This window comes from Pelobates fuscus, chromosome 9 (assembly GCF_036172605.1).
Source record: "Pelobates fuscus isolate aPelFus1 chromosome 9, aPelFus1.pri, whole genome shotgun sequence".
Taxonomy (NCBI): Eukaryota; Metazoa; Chordata; class Amphibia; order Anura; family Pelobatidae; genus Pelobates; species Pelobates fuscus.
In genome coordinates this window covers 161,737,067-161,753,251 of record NC_086325.1, presented here as the reverse complement: position 1 = coordinate 161,753,251, position 16,185 = coordinate 161,737,067, and the positions used below count along the sequence as shown (strand labels likewise).

Sequence of the window (16,185 nt, the reverse complement as noted above, 5' to 3'; positions counted from 1 at the left end):
AAAGGCTTAGTCAGGTTAGTGCAGCCACCAAGTACAAAATGAACATCAAGGGGCAAAGTCCTAAGCAGGTCACACAGAAATAATGCAGCAAGGTCAGAATCACTGGAGAAGGAGTCTAGACAGGAACACTGCAGGCGAACACTGGAACAGGAGGCACAGGACACAGGACCATAAGGACATCGGAACACCAGATCAGGAAACACAAGATACTCAGGATACTCAGGAAACAAGACACAGGAGACAGGAGACAGGAGACAGAATCACGGGAGCCAGGAAACAGCAGGTACAGGGTCAAGGATAGAGGATAATGATCTGACCGGGAGTGAGGGGAGAAACCAGAATATATAGGTGCTAAACAAGGGCCAGGTGTAGTGCCTAACGAAAGGAAATGAGAACAGTGCCAAACAGAAAGAGTGGTGAGTGCGAGTACTGCACGAGGGCATGTCGACTAAGGAGTGTCGTGACACCAACATGCTGACTGGTATGTATACGGTATAACTATCCAACATGCTGACAGGTATGTATACGGTATAACTATCCAACATGCTGACTGGTATGTATACAGTATAACTATCCAACATGCTGACAGGTATGTATACAGTATAACTATCCAACATGCTGACAGGTATGTATACGGTATAACTATCCAACATACTGACAGGTATGTATACGGTATAACTATCCAACATGCTGACAGGTATGTATACGGTATAACTATCCAACATGCTGACAGGTATGTATACAGTATAACTATCCAACATGCTGACAGGTATGTATACGGTATAACTATCCAACATGCTGACAGGTATGTATACAGTATAACTACCCAACATGCTGACAGGTATGTATACAGTATAACTATCCAACATGCTGACAGGTATGTATACGGTATAACTATCCAACATGCTGACAGGTATATCCAACATGCTGACAGGTATGTATACGGTATAACTATCCAACATGCTGACGGTATAACTATCCAACATGCTGACAGGTATGTATACGGTATAACTATCCAACATGCTGACAGGTATGTATACGGTATAACTATCCAACATGCTGACAGGTATGTATACGGTATAACTATCAAACATGCTGACAGGTATGTATACGGTATAACTATCCAACATGCTGACAGGTATGTATACAGTATAACTATCCAACATGCTGACAGGTATGTATACGGTATAACTATCCAACATGCTGACAGGTATGTATACGGTATAACTATCCAACATGCTGACAGGTATGTATACGGTATAACTATCCAACATGCTGACAGGTATGTATACGGTATAACTATCCAACATGCTGACAGGTATGTATACGGTATAACTATCCAACATGCTGACAGGTATGTATACGGTATAACTCTCCAACATGCTGACAGGTATGTAAGGGGCGTCTCAATGAAAGCACAGCCAGATACAATATATTACAGCCATGTAGTCACCTAATAGAGCGGTGTGCAGCAAAGTTCTGTTTCCAAACACCCTCAGCCGACAGTCACCTGGTGGAGCCTGGCAGAGCTCTCTACTACTATAATGATACCAGGGAAAAACAAACCCAGTACAAGAACCCACAGAGCAGGAGAGGGGCCCAAACTCAGCACTCTCTTTTTGGTCTAACAGCAATGAGAGAGAGTGATGTGCACCAGAGGTATAATAACCGTTAAAATGTGTGAAGGGAGGTTAGTCATGCCTTGAGTGTAATTTTATAGAAATATTGAACCTGGCTGGAAATAGGGCATAAAAAGCGATAACTGAGCTTTGCTTATGAAGGGCTGGAGGGTGTAGTGTAAGGGGGGGGAAGAGTTGTACCACGAGACTTGTTACTAGTCCACACAGTACATCATAAATCCTTTTCATGCAGAAGATTTAAATGTGACAGGGCTGCGGCTGGTAGGGGGGGGAACACACTGAGCACAATGAGAGTACGAGATGGATTATGTCATTCTGCCATCCATCATTCCCTAGGTTCTTCCACCAGACCACCAATTACTCCCGAGCAAGATAATATCAAGCCATTGCTGTCTTTTTAGCATTGAAAGAGGAATCTATTTCCAGAGCAACATCAATACGAACACATTGTATTCCAAGTAATAACACATTAACAGGCAGCTCTCCAAATGTTACCAAATCCTAACACCCTTGACCTCGCCAGATGTTGAGGATCGAAGCCACAGTTGACCATTGCCAACAGGTTCATCTCCACATGTTGGGGATTCTAACCTCCTTGATTGGAGCCAACCGGGAGCTGTCCAGATGCTGAGGACCTCACCCATTGATTCTAGCAAACAGATAGTTCTCTACACTCATCTCTGTCCCAGAAAAGCTTCAAACCATGAGAACTAGAACAATATGCCTCTAATAGGAAAAAGAAAAAAAGGAAATTAGTTTTTATTAGTTTTTAACCAAATGATGGACACCCTAAAAAAACTCACAGGAGTGTGCTGGTGACATTAAGAGGGGATGATAAAGACCTCTCTAAACTAGCTCCTGCTAATGACTCGTGTTGAAATACATTTTTGGAGGAAATATCTGAAGAAAACAAGCAGGGACACAGCCAGAGACAGAAACGTGGTCCAGGTTAAAATACCGTCCAGAGCAATCGTGTTACACAGAGACATCGCATGTAGGGGGTGGAGCGGCATCAGCGGTAGAAAACACAGGGGATAAATGTGTATTAAAGCGGCACTGTCACCTCCCTCCCCCCCCCCCTTAAAATGTGTATTTTATAAAGATAGAATGTTTATGCAATACTCATGTTCCCAAGTTGTCAATTGCCAATCTAGTCAAGAGATATACTGAGACAATACAGGGACTACTTTGTCTCAGTATTTTTCCTACGCCTGACTTTTGTAGACACTGGGAGGAGCTAAAGCCATCTAGAAGTGTCAGCTTTAGGGAATCAGTTTTATCTGTGGGTCATCCCCCAATCTTGTGAGATCCTCCATAGATCTCAATGCTGTACTCTCGAGACATGCCCCCAAGCCTTCTGAGTCAGGGAGCCAGGAATTATACTTCCCAGATCTCATACCATAATTACTGTGTCAGCACGCATAGCATGCTGACTTTAAAGGACTTACAGGCGTTGCTCGTTGTAAATGAATGTCTGCAAGTGTAATAGATAGTGCAAGAATTGAGAGCGCACATCACGCAAATTGCATTGCTACTTTCACTGGCTCTGCATACAGCCAGCACACACTACACACAGCGAGCACACACTACACACAGCCAGCACACACACACGTCATATATCCAGCACACATTACATATGGTTAGAACACACTACATACTGCCAGCACACACCACATACAGCCACCACACACATACATATCGCACACACTACATACAGCCACCACACACATACATATCGCACACACTACATACAGCCTGCACACACCACACACATACCACACACACTACATACAGCCTGCACACACCACACACATACCACACACACTACATACAGCCTGCACACACCACACACATACCACACACACTACATACAGCCTGCACACACCACACACATACCACACACACTACATACAGCCTGCACACACCACACACAGCCTGCACACACCACACACATATCACACACACTACATACAGCCTGCACACACCACACACACCACACACAGCCTGCACACACCACACACATATCACACACACACTACATACAGCCTGCACACACCACACACCTACATATCACAAACACAACTAAATCCTACAATTTCCATAGTTAAAGGGCAGAAGTGGGACAAGGCTTTGGGTGCGGAGGAGAACCTTGGGTGTCGAAACAACTCAAAAATGGTAATCGAAAATTTCAGTGCATCCCTAGTGCAAATGTATAGAACCGCAGGCTTCTCAGAGCAGGGTGAAAGATCAAATGCATTTTATTATAGTCCAAGAGACAAAACAAGGATACGTTTTAGGCCGTAAGCCTTTAAACACATACTCTATTTTGTCTCTTGGACCATAGTAAAATCGATTTGATCTTGCACCTGGCAGTGAGAAGCCTGTGGTTGTATACATTTGGATGTACATTGGGAGCTAGCGGTCCTCTCCACTAGGGTTCCAGTTCACCAATACACTTATATCAATACAAAGCATGCGCACCTGCTGTCAATGGAAACTGAATCACCACAGTCAGCCAATGGAAATAAGCCGATGTTGGGCCTCTGTCATGTGAGACCTGGGACAGGTTTCTTTCTCAACTTTATGGCTCGCGCTGTGTGTGAAGGATGAGAGGTGGGTAATGGAGATGACCTCACATCACTTGCTCTCTCGTCACATGCTGAGCCGCTGGGGATAATGGTGGGGAGGGGAGCAGCAGCCCGGCGCAGAAATTGGGAAACTACTAGATATGAAGCTTGTGGCGGACTAGCACTGTAAAATGGGGGGCTGTGGAGAGACACAAGGTACAGGGAAAAGGAATAATGGGGAGAGACACAAGTCAGGGAGTGATAAAAAGAGACACAGGGAAAGGGGGTGACGGGGAAAGACACAAGGGAAGGGGGCAATTGTGAAGAGTTTGGGGGAAGGACACGTGGGGGGGGGAGAAGAAAGGCAAAATTAGGAGGATAAGAGGTAGATGAAAATCGTTAAACAATTTTACTGATTCGACCAGCAGCCGGACGTCAGAAATATCCCTTCCAAGATGAAGCACAGCAGTCTCATCGACAACACGGGCCCCGGGTAAGAATTTCAGTCTCTCATCTCGCCCCCTCTCTTAAAAACTTGTGCACCACTTCTATAGTAGTTATGGTGCCATGATTACCACAGAATCATCTTACAGTAGGTAGTCTGAAAGTGGCGAACATTTTCTGGGTTATTTACTGAAGTGAGAATTCAAAGTAAATTTTAAGTTTAAGGCCAGAGTAGCCAAGCTGGAATCATAGCTGACTAGAGAAGAAGAGAGTTTTCCCAGTCTGGCTATTTTGACCATTTCACTTTTGCGAGTAACCCTGTTTGGTACTTACCTGGGTCTGCCTACAGTCTGACCTCATGTTACACCTAAAGAAGAACTTACCCTTTCCCACAAATTAACTAAGTGTAATTAGTGTAATTAAAGGGACACTATAGTCACCAGAACAACTACAGCTTATTGAATTTGTTCTGGTGAGTAGAATCATTACCTTCAGGCTTTTTGCTGTAAACACCTGTCTTTTCAGAGAAAATGCAGTGTTTACATTACAGCCTAGTGATAACTTCACTGGCCACTCCTCAGATGGCTGTTAGAGATCCTTCCTGGGTCATGGCTGCCTAAAATGCATCCAAACATTCAGTGTCTCCTCCCTCTGCATGCAGACATGCTGAACTATCCTCATAGAGATTCATTGATTCAATTCCTCTCTATGAGGAGATGCTGATTGGCCAGGGCTGTGTTTGAATCCTGCTGGCTCTGCCCCTGATCTGCCTCCTTGTCAGTCTCAGCCAATCCTAAGGGGAAGCATTGTGATTGGATCAGGCTACCACTTCTGATGATGTCTGCAGACTGCTTGTTTTTCTGAGTCAAACAGCATGCAGAGATACAGCTTCAGGCTTGAATAAAAGTAAGGTTTGGCTATTTTTAGAGAGGCATGAGGGGCCCAGGGTGGCTAGATGGTGGTTTATACCCTATATGGTCAGGAATACATGTTTGTGTTCCTGACCCTATAGTGATCCTTTAATATCCCTAACTTCTGCATCAGCGATCTCAGAATTAGAGGCTGTGCCAGTGGGTGCCCGGCCAAAAGTAAGTGCAAACTTTTTGAAAACTGTTTGACTGCAAACCGTGAGTTTAATAAATTGGCGCCATTAATAAACATGTCAGATCAACTTCAAGGCTTAAACGTTTAAAAGAAAAGGAAGCCACGATCAGATAGTCCCACCAGAAAAGATTGAATCCTCAAATAAAAAAAGAGAAAGTGTTATTCTTGCAGGTCACCGATAATAAACAAGGTAACAGCACAGCATTACGTTCAAATAAAATATAACGCAAAGCTCATGCTACGGTACGGAGACACGCAATCCAATACTGTGTTCTCTCTATACAAGGGGTAAAACAATGCAATCCTCGTTCCTCTGGTTTTCATTCTACAGAAAAGTTCTCTGAAGTCAAAAATAATTTGCAGAGAGGCAATAGATCACGGTCAGTAATTCTGCTCTTTATTACAGAATTTAATTATTTTATGTTGGTCTCCTGCTCTGCAGAACCAAAAGGCTACAGGAGATTTTAAGGATAATTATGTCGATGCAAGAGCCGGCTTGTTTTTTTTATGTGTACTTTCTTTTTTACCGTGTGCCTGACAGTTGAGGCTTGAGATATACATAGCGAATACATTATTTTCTCTAACTAAAGCTCTCGATCTTAGAATTTCCTTTTTTGCACAAGTGAGAAGTGTAAAGGGTGACATGGTGACAAGCATGTAAAAAAAAAAAAAACGCCTCTCAAGCGGTTTTCGGCGAGATTCAAAACGCATTCTCGATCAGATGGACATCAATGGGAGGCAATTTTCGCAGATATTACAGAAAGCTAAGGAAATTCTGAAAATTGTTGCTTATTTCACACTTTGCAGGAATTCTAGTGCCCTGATGTTTAACAACAAAAATAAAAAAATCTTAAAATTGTATCAAATTCTTCCTGAAAGTGATAGATTAAACTTTTTTAAACCATTCAAGAGGTCTTATGACAACTTTTGTCAAATGCAACGTTTAGTCATCTTTATAACTCCAATTCTTCTAAAATAGAAATTGATACAAAAAAATTAGACCTTTATACTGATAACGGTATGATTAAAGTTCCTGATACATTCATTATCAGCTCAACAACCTCCCTCTCTAATCAAGGTTGTTAATTACAAACTCCTATCGGGTGCGTTTATGACCCACATGATTTTCTGCAGACGCACTTGATCTTATGATTATTGTTTCCTATTAAATGCAAACTGTAGAAGGATGAACCTCTTCCAAGGATGGTGACCATTTTCATTCTCTCTGAATGAGATTTATTAATAATTTTAGAATTGAATTAAAAAAAAACAAAAAAAAAAAACTTTCGCGTTTGTAATGTTACATGAAAAACTACAAAAATGCTGCAAATGAGTCTTAAACGATGCATATGAAGCTCAGGTGTGTAGATGGCACATTTGAAGATAATCATCAGGGACACTTCCTGACAAGTGTGCAAAGAAATGTAACGCAAGTAATTTGGGAGCAGGTGGCTGAAGAGACCATCATGAATAAGACATTCACCGATTTCACATATCTACATCGTTTCGCCAGCACAATATATAGATTATTTGCAAGCCGCCATGAAGGGGACTGTCACCAACATGCTCTGTGGATGACAAGAGTTTGTTTATGCACAATTTGGAAAAGCAATATCTAATCAAGATGATACATATTAATCAAAAGGTTGATCGAACTGGGGGGGCGAAGCCAGCAGAGCAACGGAGCGGACGCATCTTTGGGAGCTCCGACTCCAACTTACCTTCACTGACCCTAATCGGGGGAAAATACCTGCAAAATACCTGCAAACCCGACCGCAAAAGCAAGGAGTAATATGGGCAGAAAGTCTAAAAAACCAAAGGCTGACAGAAGCCCTCCCGGCCGGGATATCGGCGAAATGCTGCGGAACACGCAGCAGGCCGCATGGTCCAAGATGGCGCTGGAGGAAGATATTGCTTCGTACTCATCAGGCGACTTTGACACAGACCTCATGGAGGCAGCGTCCTTCGGGCCAAGCCGTACTACAGGGCCCAAGACACCCGGAGACCCGGTCACAGCGAGCCAAATTAAGGAAATGCTGGCTGAGTTGCGCAAGGACCTTTCTGCTGACATGGCCTGCTACAAAGCGGCCATAGAAGGGGCAAAGACAAAAATCACCCAGCTGGAGGCCTGTACAAGCACCCAGGACTCCAGATTAACAAAGGTGGAACAACAAGTAGCTGAACTGGCAAAACAGCAACATGACACAGCAGACCGCCTGGATGTCATGGAGGATCAGAGGAGACGCCACAATTTAAAAGTCCGAGGTATACCGGACTCAGTCAGCTTCACCGAGCTACCCCACTACATCAGGCGCCTTCTGGGCGCCCTGCTCCCGCCAAAACAGACGAAGTCCCTGAGGCTTGACGGGCTGTTCAGACTGCCGAAGCCGACCCGAGCTCCAGCAACTGCCACTGCAGACCTCATCTTGCGATTTCAGGGCATGTCAGACAAAGCAGCACTCCTGGCCGCACTGAGGGGCAAAACTCCCTTCTCGTTTGAGGGCAGCAGCCTAACGTTTTTTCAGGACATCACCAAGAACACCCTTACCTGGCGTAAATCATTGCAACCGTTATTGCACCACCTCCGCTCCAGAGAGCTACCCTACCGTTGGGGGAACCCGAGAGCGGTATCGTTCACTTACCAAGGGACCACACATAAAGCACAGAGCTATCAAGAACTGGCTTCACTCCTAACGTCCACGGGTTTACTCCAAGCTGCACCTGCAGAGCGGCCAGGACTGTCCAGAATCAACCCGGCTACCGTAAAGGAGTTCACTCCGAGGGAAACTCCGAGATCATCACCGGCCAGCCCGCCGACTTGAGTCGTTCAATGCTTTCTCCTGATCCGCTGACCCACCATCAAAGATAACCTTACTTTATGTTACCTAAGACTCCTACAAACACAAACTTTTGATATGATGTGAAATGTTTTAGTTTGTTTCAGTTTAGATGCTTCGGTAGTTCACTCCCGATACCCCCCCCTAGTGGTTGACATTATCAATGCACCCCCTCCCACCCCCCCTGCCGAGTCATAGTTGAGCCCCTTCGGGCAAGCATAAGCTCCAAACGGCAACGCAGGGGTGGATCTCTCTTATGTAAGGACACACATGTTTACCCTACTCTGTCTGCACACTCACATAGGATCTCACGGTCGAACACCAAGTATGCTCTTAATAATACATCCTTACCCAGAATGTAGGATACATCTAAATGCCCATTATTGTTTTTATATATATTATTTTTTTTATTAATTAGTTATGTTATTACTTTGTTCATGCATATTGCTTTTCTCTACTTCACCTTTAAAATACCAGTGCAGTATGCTTTAAACAATGTACACACCAATACTGTCTATCACCTGATGCTGATGTATATTATCCTTGTCATTACCAAATGATGTATTTACTACTGCGCTGCCATTATGCCCAGTATTGTTTTTATTTATATTACCTTTTCATTAATAAGTTTGGTTTATCACTGACCCTGCTAATGCGGCGCCGACTACCGCCATAGTCTCAGTAACCACGATCACAGAAAGATTAAGACCAACTGAGGTACAAACTGAGTCATGTTACTACCTTGATCATGAATATTGTTCTTCACTTTTTTACCCGCAAAAATCCAGCGCAGTATACTTTAAACTATGTACACACCAATACTGTATATTACCTGCTGTTGATGTATCTTAGCCCTGTCATTATCGAATGATGTACTTACTACTGCGCTGCCATTATGCCCAGTATTGTTTTTATTTATTTTACCTTTTCATTAATATGTTAGGTTTATCTCTGCCTCAGCTAATGCGGCGCCGACTGCCGTCATAGTCTCAGTAACCACGATCACAGAAAGATTATGACCAACTGATGTACAAACTGAGATATGTTACCACTTTGTTGGTAACAATAGTGAATATTGTTTTTCACTACTTTATCCTTAAAATACCAGTGCAGTATGCTTTAAACTATGTACACACCAATACTGTCTATAACCTGTTGTTAATGTATCTTATCCTTGTCATTACTGAAAGATGTACTTACTACTGCACTGCCAAAAATAAAGAATTAAAAAAAAAAGGTTGATCGAACTAAAAAAATGTAAAGGGTTACTCCAACCACAAGGACCAGGTCTAGTTTTAGAAGTGGTCGTGGTGCCAGGAACCTTTGCGTGCTGCTTTTCTGCTTGAAATGCTGCGAATACAGAGAAAAGGGCACTCCAGTGCCGGGGGGCAAGTTACACGCCGGCGTATGTGATTTAGGCAGCTCAGAACTCAGTTCCGGGCTGCCTGGCGTCAGCTTATTGGCGACAAACGTAAAGGGGAACCTAGATCTCCCCACCCTCGGTGCACTACCTCTCCCTGCCTCCATGCAATCCATGCCTTGCTTTTTTTTTTTTTTCTCCTCGCTTTGTCCATTGTATGGGAAGCATTTGATTGGACCATGGAGAGGGAAGGAGTGACGTCAGAAGGGGTGTGGAAAGCAGCGAGAGAAGTTTCACCCAGGGCTGGATTCCAAGTGAGTTTATTCTTGATTTTTAAGTGATTTTTAAGTGCATTCTAAAATAAAAAAGTTCTTTGAGCTTGGACCCAGATACAGGCCCTCAACTATACACTGAATGCCGTAATGAGACATGGCTGTAATTGTGCAGGGATACGGGAAATAATACCAACAAATCTCCTTTTCACTCCTCTCTAAGAAACCACAAGGTAAAAACATAAAACTGATGGATTCTACGTTTTGGCCAAACCAGGTCTATGCCTTCATCACAATCTGCTTATAGCATATATAGGCAGAAGGAGCTAGAAAAGGTTTGAAGCCAGTTAGGTGGAATATGTTATGCTGGTAATGGGTCTTTAAAGGCCTAACATTTATTACATCACAATCTTAAACCAGATTTTATTACATTTTTCATTATTAAATGAAATCATGATAAAAAATGCATCACGTTAACCCTTCTAAATGGCAGGTGCAAAGTAATGCATTAAATACTCACCTGGTATTGGGAAGGTTAAAGGCCCCTGGTTCTATTAAGCATATATTGTTTTTTCTATAATAAATATGTTACAGAATAAAGCTAATTTTCATTTTAGTGCTGAGATATTGTGTATGGCATCACATATAAACAGCTGAGCACAGAATTGATCGAAGGACAAATTCAATGCCATTCTCCTGACAGGTCAGGGAGTAAAATTTAACTTTAATCTCGTACATCCTATCTTATTCCGCCAAGCAGAATAATTCATGCGGTAGAACATAAATAATCCCAGCTCAACCATGCATTTTATTGCAATGTCCCCTGACCTCTCGAGTTTTATACGATCCTTCTGCTCTTCCCCTAGATCTGATTTAATGGACTTACTGGCCTGTGCTTTTAAAAGGGAGAATAATGATTTTAAAGAAATAATTTTTCTGTTATGTACACACTGATCAAATGCTGAGAAAATTCTTTCTTTAGCAGTTTAACAGTACCAAGGCAAAGCATCTTCCAGACACCTTTTAACCTTACAAAATAAAGCAGAATCATGATTTTAAAATATATATATATATATATATATTCTGCCTATACATTGTGTGCTTGTCTATTTGTCTTTTTTCATTTCGTTTTAGTGTGGACTGGTTTCAGATTGTTGGTGTGTAACAGTAGAAATATTTTTGTTATGGGATTTGCTTCCTGGAAGTGCTATTTGATTAAGTGATTGCCCTGCTATGCATCTCGATTGATGGCTGAGATCAGTCATCGGTCTATTTTACACATAAGCTAAAGTACAGGAGGCTAATTCTGTCTTAGATTGCCTTCAGAAAGAGAAAGCGGTTAGACCAGAACAGGGCTAAGCTGTCCCCACACTTAACATGCCAATAAAAAACACAATATTTAGGCAAAAAAAATAATATATATATATTATTATTTGACAAATACCGGTATTATCAAATATGACGTATTCACGAAAAGAGTTCCTCATACATTTTTCCATGATATCTCATAAATCTTGGACATAATAAACCTATCAAATTACAGAAGGAAATATGCAGGATTCTGCTAGAAATGTCTCGATGTGCCAGGATTTCCCACACGTCAGAAGAACAAGTAACTGAATATCGAAAATATACAAACAGCATTTAAGGGACAGAACCTTAAATGCAAACAGTGTACTTTATAGACACAGCAAGGAGAAGATGAAAGTCTAACGCGTTTCACACCCATACTCACAATAGGCGTCCTTACTGGACATAAAACGCGTCAGCAAGAGTATTCTATAATGTGCCTGACTTGCAGCATAATACATATTTGTTATTTTGTTCCTTTATAGTATTGATTCTCTATTAACCCATTGAAGATGTATTTTTACCTTGATATGCAATATGTTGGGTATCTAGCACTCAAAAGGTTAAACCTATCCAAGGCTGGGGTAGCCTGCCACTCAGCTAATTGGGTCATCCACCTTTGGGCTGCAGTGGCAGGCTACCCCAGCCTATTGTAGCCTTGGATAGGTTTAACCTTTTGAGGGACCCCCCTGAAATGCCAAAGAACCCGAATTTTGGCAACCAACTCGAAAAGGGTTTGACATAACAAACCGTGTTGGGAAGGGAGAACAGCAGTAACAACATACCCTTTGCTCCCAAACAACTACAATAAGCATTAGTGGTTATGGTACTTAACCCCCTCTCCCCTTAAATACAAGTACAGTACACAGTAATCTTTGAGATACTAGCCATAAAATACTTACATGGTTCTGTTATGCTCATATGATGCTTAGTCAAGCAGGAATACTGACTGCATCCAAAGTTTTAACCTAATGGTTTATTTTTAACAGCAACCAAATTCAGGTCAATACTGGATAATCATAGTGTTGTCTTTTATTATTTCCCGACAAGAACATTAACCCATACAAATGGTTCATTAGTAAGGATATTTTAGTATGTTAGCACTGTTACAGAAACAGTTAATATCCTGCCCTCTATTCTTCTACCTGCTAACCCAATTCAAATATTAGAATTACATCTGGGGTGGCCAAAAGAAATCTCTTCTGCTGCAACTACAACTCCCATCATGCCTTGACAGCTTTCAGGTATCCCTGATCTTAACCATTTGAGTGTAAGAGCTGTGTAGCTCCTCTCTGGCAGTCAAACATTCAATACTTGACTGAGAGAAACTTGCAAAATCAAAAGGGAGTAAAGAAAAAAAACGAGGATTTTTCAAGCTTTTAATCCAATTTTTCAGCAAAGAGACTAAGCAGATGATGCCGCAGTCTTATTTCCTTGTAAAATGTATACATATAAATATATATTGCTAAAGCCAACATCTGCTACTGTAAATCCCATCAAATATTCCTTGTACGTTAAAACCCGATTTTTCTGAGAATCCCCAAAAAATGGGCTGAAAAACACAAAATTAAATGCATGGACGGAGTCAAGAAGAACATTAAGTTAAATATGACATAAAAACATTATGATAAGTGTCATCTCAGGTGAGGCGTATGCGATTAAAAATATTATGGGGAAAAACTGATGTTGATTTATTAACTAAACTGCGAACCGTGAATGAAGAATGGACGAGGGGAGACGAAATGTTAAACCAAAATACCTGAGTTGAAGAATCTACTCTGATTTGGGCTTTTTTTTTTTTTTACCAGAATTCTACAACCCCTGTGTCAATTCTCCACAAGTCACAGCTTAGTGAATAAGCCACTAATCACGTTTTACATGTACATAGAATGGGTCAGGGCAGATTCGAGGGGCATTGAGCAGATAGGGGTTACATAACATTAGTATATGATGAACATATTAACCCTCTGTTACATAGCAGCACTGTGCAGTATACTGCCATAGGATGCAGGGGGTAACTGGAACACAGGCTGAGATCACTGTATCTAGGAGCTGAAATGTAATCAGTGAAAATGAAGCAGGTTGGATCTGCTGAGATCTGATGTCTAATTATCACAGGACCCTGACCCTGACATGGGACCTGCACCTGATTCAGCAATCACATTACCATGCCACAATGCTAGTCTCATTTCCCCATACAGTGAATGCACAACCTATAGAGGTGAATGGTGGTAAAATACCATTATCTTAGAAGCTCTCACAGTGATATGAAGACCATATATTGCATTGCCATGTACACAGACACAACTTTTACCAACGATACATAATAACTGTCAGACAGATCACCTCTCCCATTCAATATATCATGCATTTCTAGGCTGTAACACCAGTGTGTGTCTAATAAAAGCACATGCATTGCTGTTAGAGACAGTGAACTCACTAATTAGCCTGACAGGCTTGGAGCCAGGATTTCTGGATTGCTGTCACCTTGTGCTAATCTCACCTTTAAACATTGGGGATCCCCTGGTGGCTAGGTGAGGTCCAGCTTCCACACCATGAGGCTGCTGCTGCTTCTTGTCCAAGTCTTGCAGGGACCAGGGGTGGGGGGAGAGGCTTCTTCCAGATTTGGGGAGTGTATAGATGTAGCTAGGGGAGGGAAGTGAGGATTGAATGGGTGGTCAGGGAGGATTTAAAGGTTTAATTTAGTACTCTAGGCTTGCCAGAGGGAGGTCAGACTTGGGGTGCAGGGAGCATCCTGTGTGAGTATGGAACTGCTTGCAAAAGGTCCAGTGTTGTGGTATAGTCCTGCCTGCAGTGAGGTGTTGGGTAGCACTCCTGCCTGCAGATAGGTGTAGGGGAGGTGCCCTGCCTTTAGTGAGGTGCGGAGGGCATACCTGTCTAGTGAGGAATGTTGAGGTGATGCCCTCCCTGCACTTAGATTATGGGGTGCAGTCCTGTCGGACAATAAAATGTTGGAATTGAGTCCTGTCTACAGAGAGGTGCTGGGGTGCAGTCCAACCTGCAAAAAAGTTTTAAGGTGCGGTTTTAGCAACATAGAGAAACTTGAAGGTCGCTCTCTATGCAGAGATATGTTGGGGTGCAGTCCTGCCTACAGTGAGATGTTGGGGTAGCAGTCCTGTCTGTTGACAGATTTTGAGGTGCAGTCTTATCTACAATTAGGTTTTGGGGTGCACTCCTGTCTGCAGTGAAATTGTGGGGGGGAAAGCCCTGCCTGCACTAACATTTTGGGTGCAGTACTCCGGAAGTGGGGTGTTGGGGTTCTGTCCTGCCTGCAGTCAGATTTTGGGGTACAGACTTGCCTGCAGTCAGATGTTGTGGTGCAGTCCTGCTTAAAGTCAGATGTTGGGGTGCAGTCCTGCTTGCAGTAAGATGTTGGGGTGCAGTCCTGCTTAAAGTCAGATGTTGGGGGTGCAGTCCTGCTTGCAGTAAGATGTTGGGGTGCAGTCCTGCTTAAAGTCAGATGTTGGGGGTGCAGTCCTGCTTGCAGTAAGATGTTGGGGTGCAGTCCTGCTTGCAGTAAGATGTTGGGGTGCAGTCCTGCTTGCAGTAAGATGTTGAGGTGCAGTCCTGCTTGCAGTAAGATGTTGAGGTGCAGTCCTGCTTGCAGTGAGATGTTGGGGGTGCAGTCCTGGCTGTAGTGAGATGTTGGGGTACAGTCCTGTCAGCAGTCGGATGTTGCGGTGCAGTCTTGCTTGCAGTCGGATGTTGGGGTGCAGTACTGGCTGAAGTGAGATGTTGGGGTGCAGTACTGGCTGAAGTGAGATGTTGGGGTGCAGTACTGGCTGTAGTGAGATGTTGGGGTGCAGTACTGGCTGTAGTGAGATGTTGGGGTGCAGTACTGGCTGTAGTGAGATGTTGGGGTACAGTCCTGTCAGCAGTCGGATGTTGCGGTGCAGTCTTGCTTGCAGTCGGATGTTGGGGTGCAGTACTGGCTGTAGTGAGATGTTGGGTGCAGTCCTGCTTGCAGTCAGGTGTTGGGGTGCAGTCTTGCCTGTAGTTGGATGTTGGGGTGCAGTCCTGCCTGTAGTGGGATGTTGGGGTGCAGTCCTGCCTGTAGTGGGATGTTGGGGTGCAGTCCTGCCTGTAGTGGGATGTTGGGGTGCAGTCCTGCCTGTAGTGAGATGTTGGGGTGCAGTCCTGCTTGCAGTCAGTTGTTGGGGTGCATTGTAAGAGATGCCGCTATTTGACTGATGCAGGTTCTTCCCGCTGCTGATGTTATTGTCGGTGAACGAGCGGAGCGCGCGCCCCAGTCAGTCCCGCGAGTCCGTGCACGCGCGTCCTCCTGGAGAGAACAGCCAGCCGGGCACGCGCATCTGCAGCGAGTGGGAGTAATTATAGTAATAATAACAATATTATCACACCTCACCTGGGCATAGAATAATACACCTGGGTATATAATAAATCCCCTCACTCAGCATATAACTATAATATATCACCTGGGTATATAATAAATTCACTCACTCAGGTTATAGCTATAATATATCACCTGGGTATATAATAAATCCCCTCACTCAGGATATAACTATAATATATCATCTGGGTATATAATAAATCCACTCACTCAGAATATAAATATAATAGATCACCTGG

At 43.2% G+C, this 16,185-nt stretch overlaps 1 protein-coding gene across 2 annotated transcripts in view; it reads right to left on the bottom strand.

Annotated features, from left to right (window-relative positions):
* FAM163B (family with sequence similarity 163 member B) overlaps positions 1-15,814 on the bottom strand; it is a 78,736-nt gene extending 62,922 nt beyond the window's left edge. For both annotated transcript variants that reach the window (XM_063432916.1, XM_063432914.1), the window contains exon 1: positions 14,078-15,814. The gene's annotated coding sequence lies outside the window, so the exon portion shown is untranslated. The remainder of the gene's footprint in view (positions 1-14,077) is intronic.
* Positions 15,815-16,185: the final 371 nt, after the last annotated feature.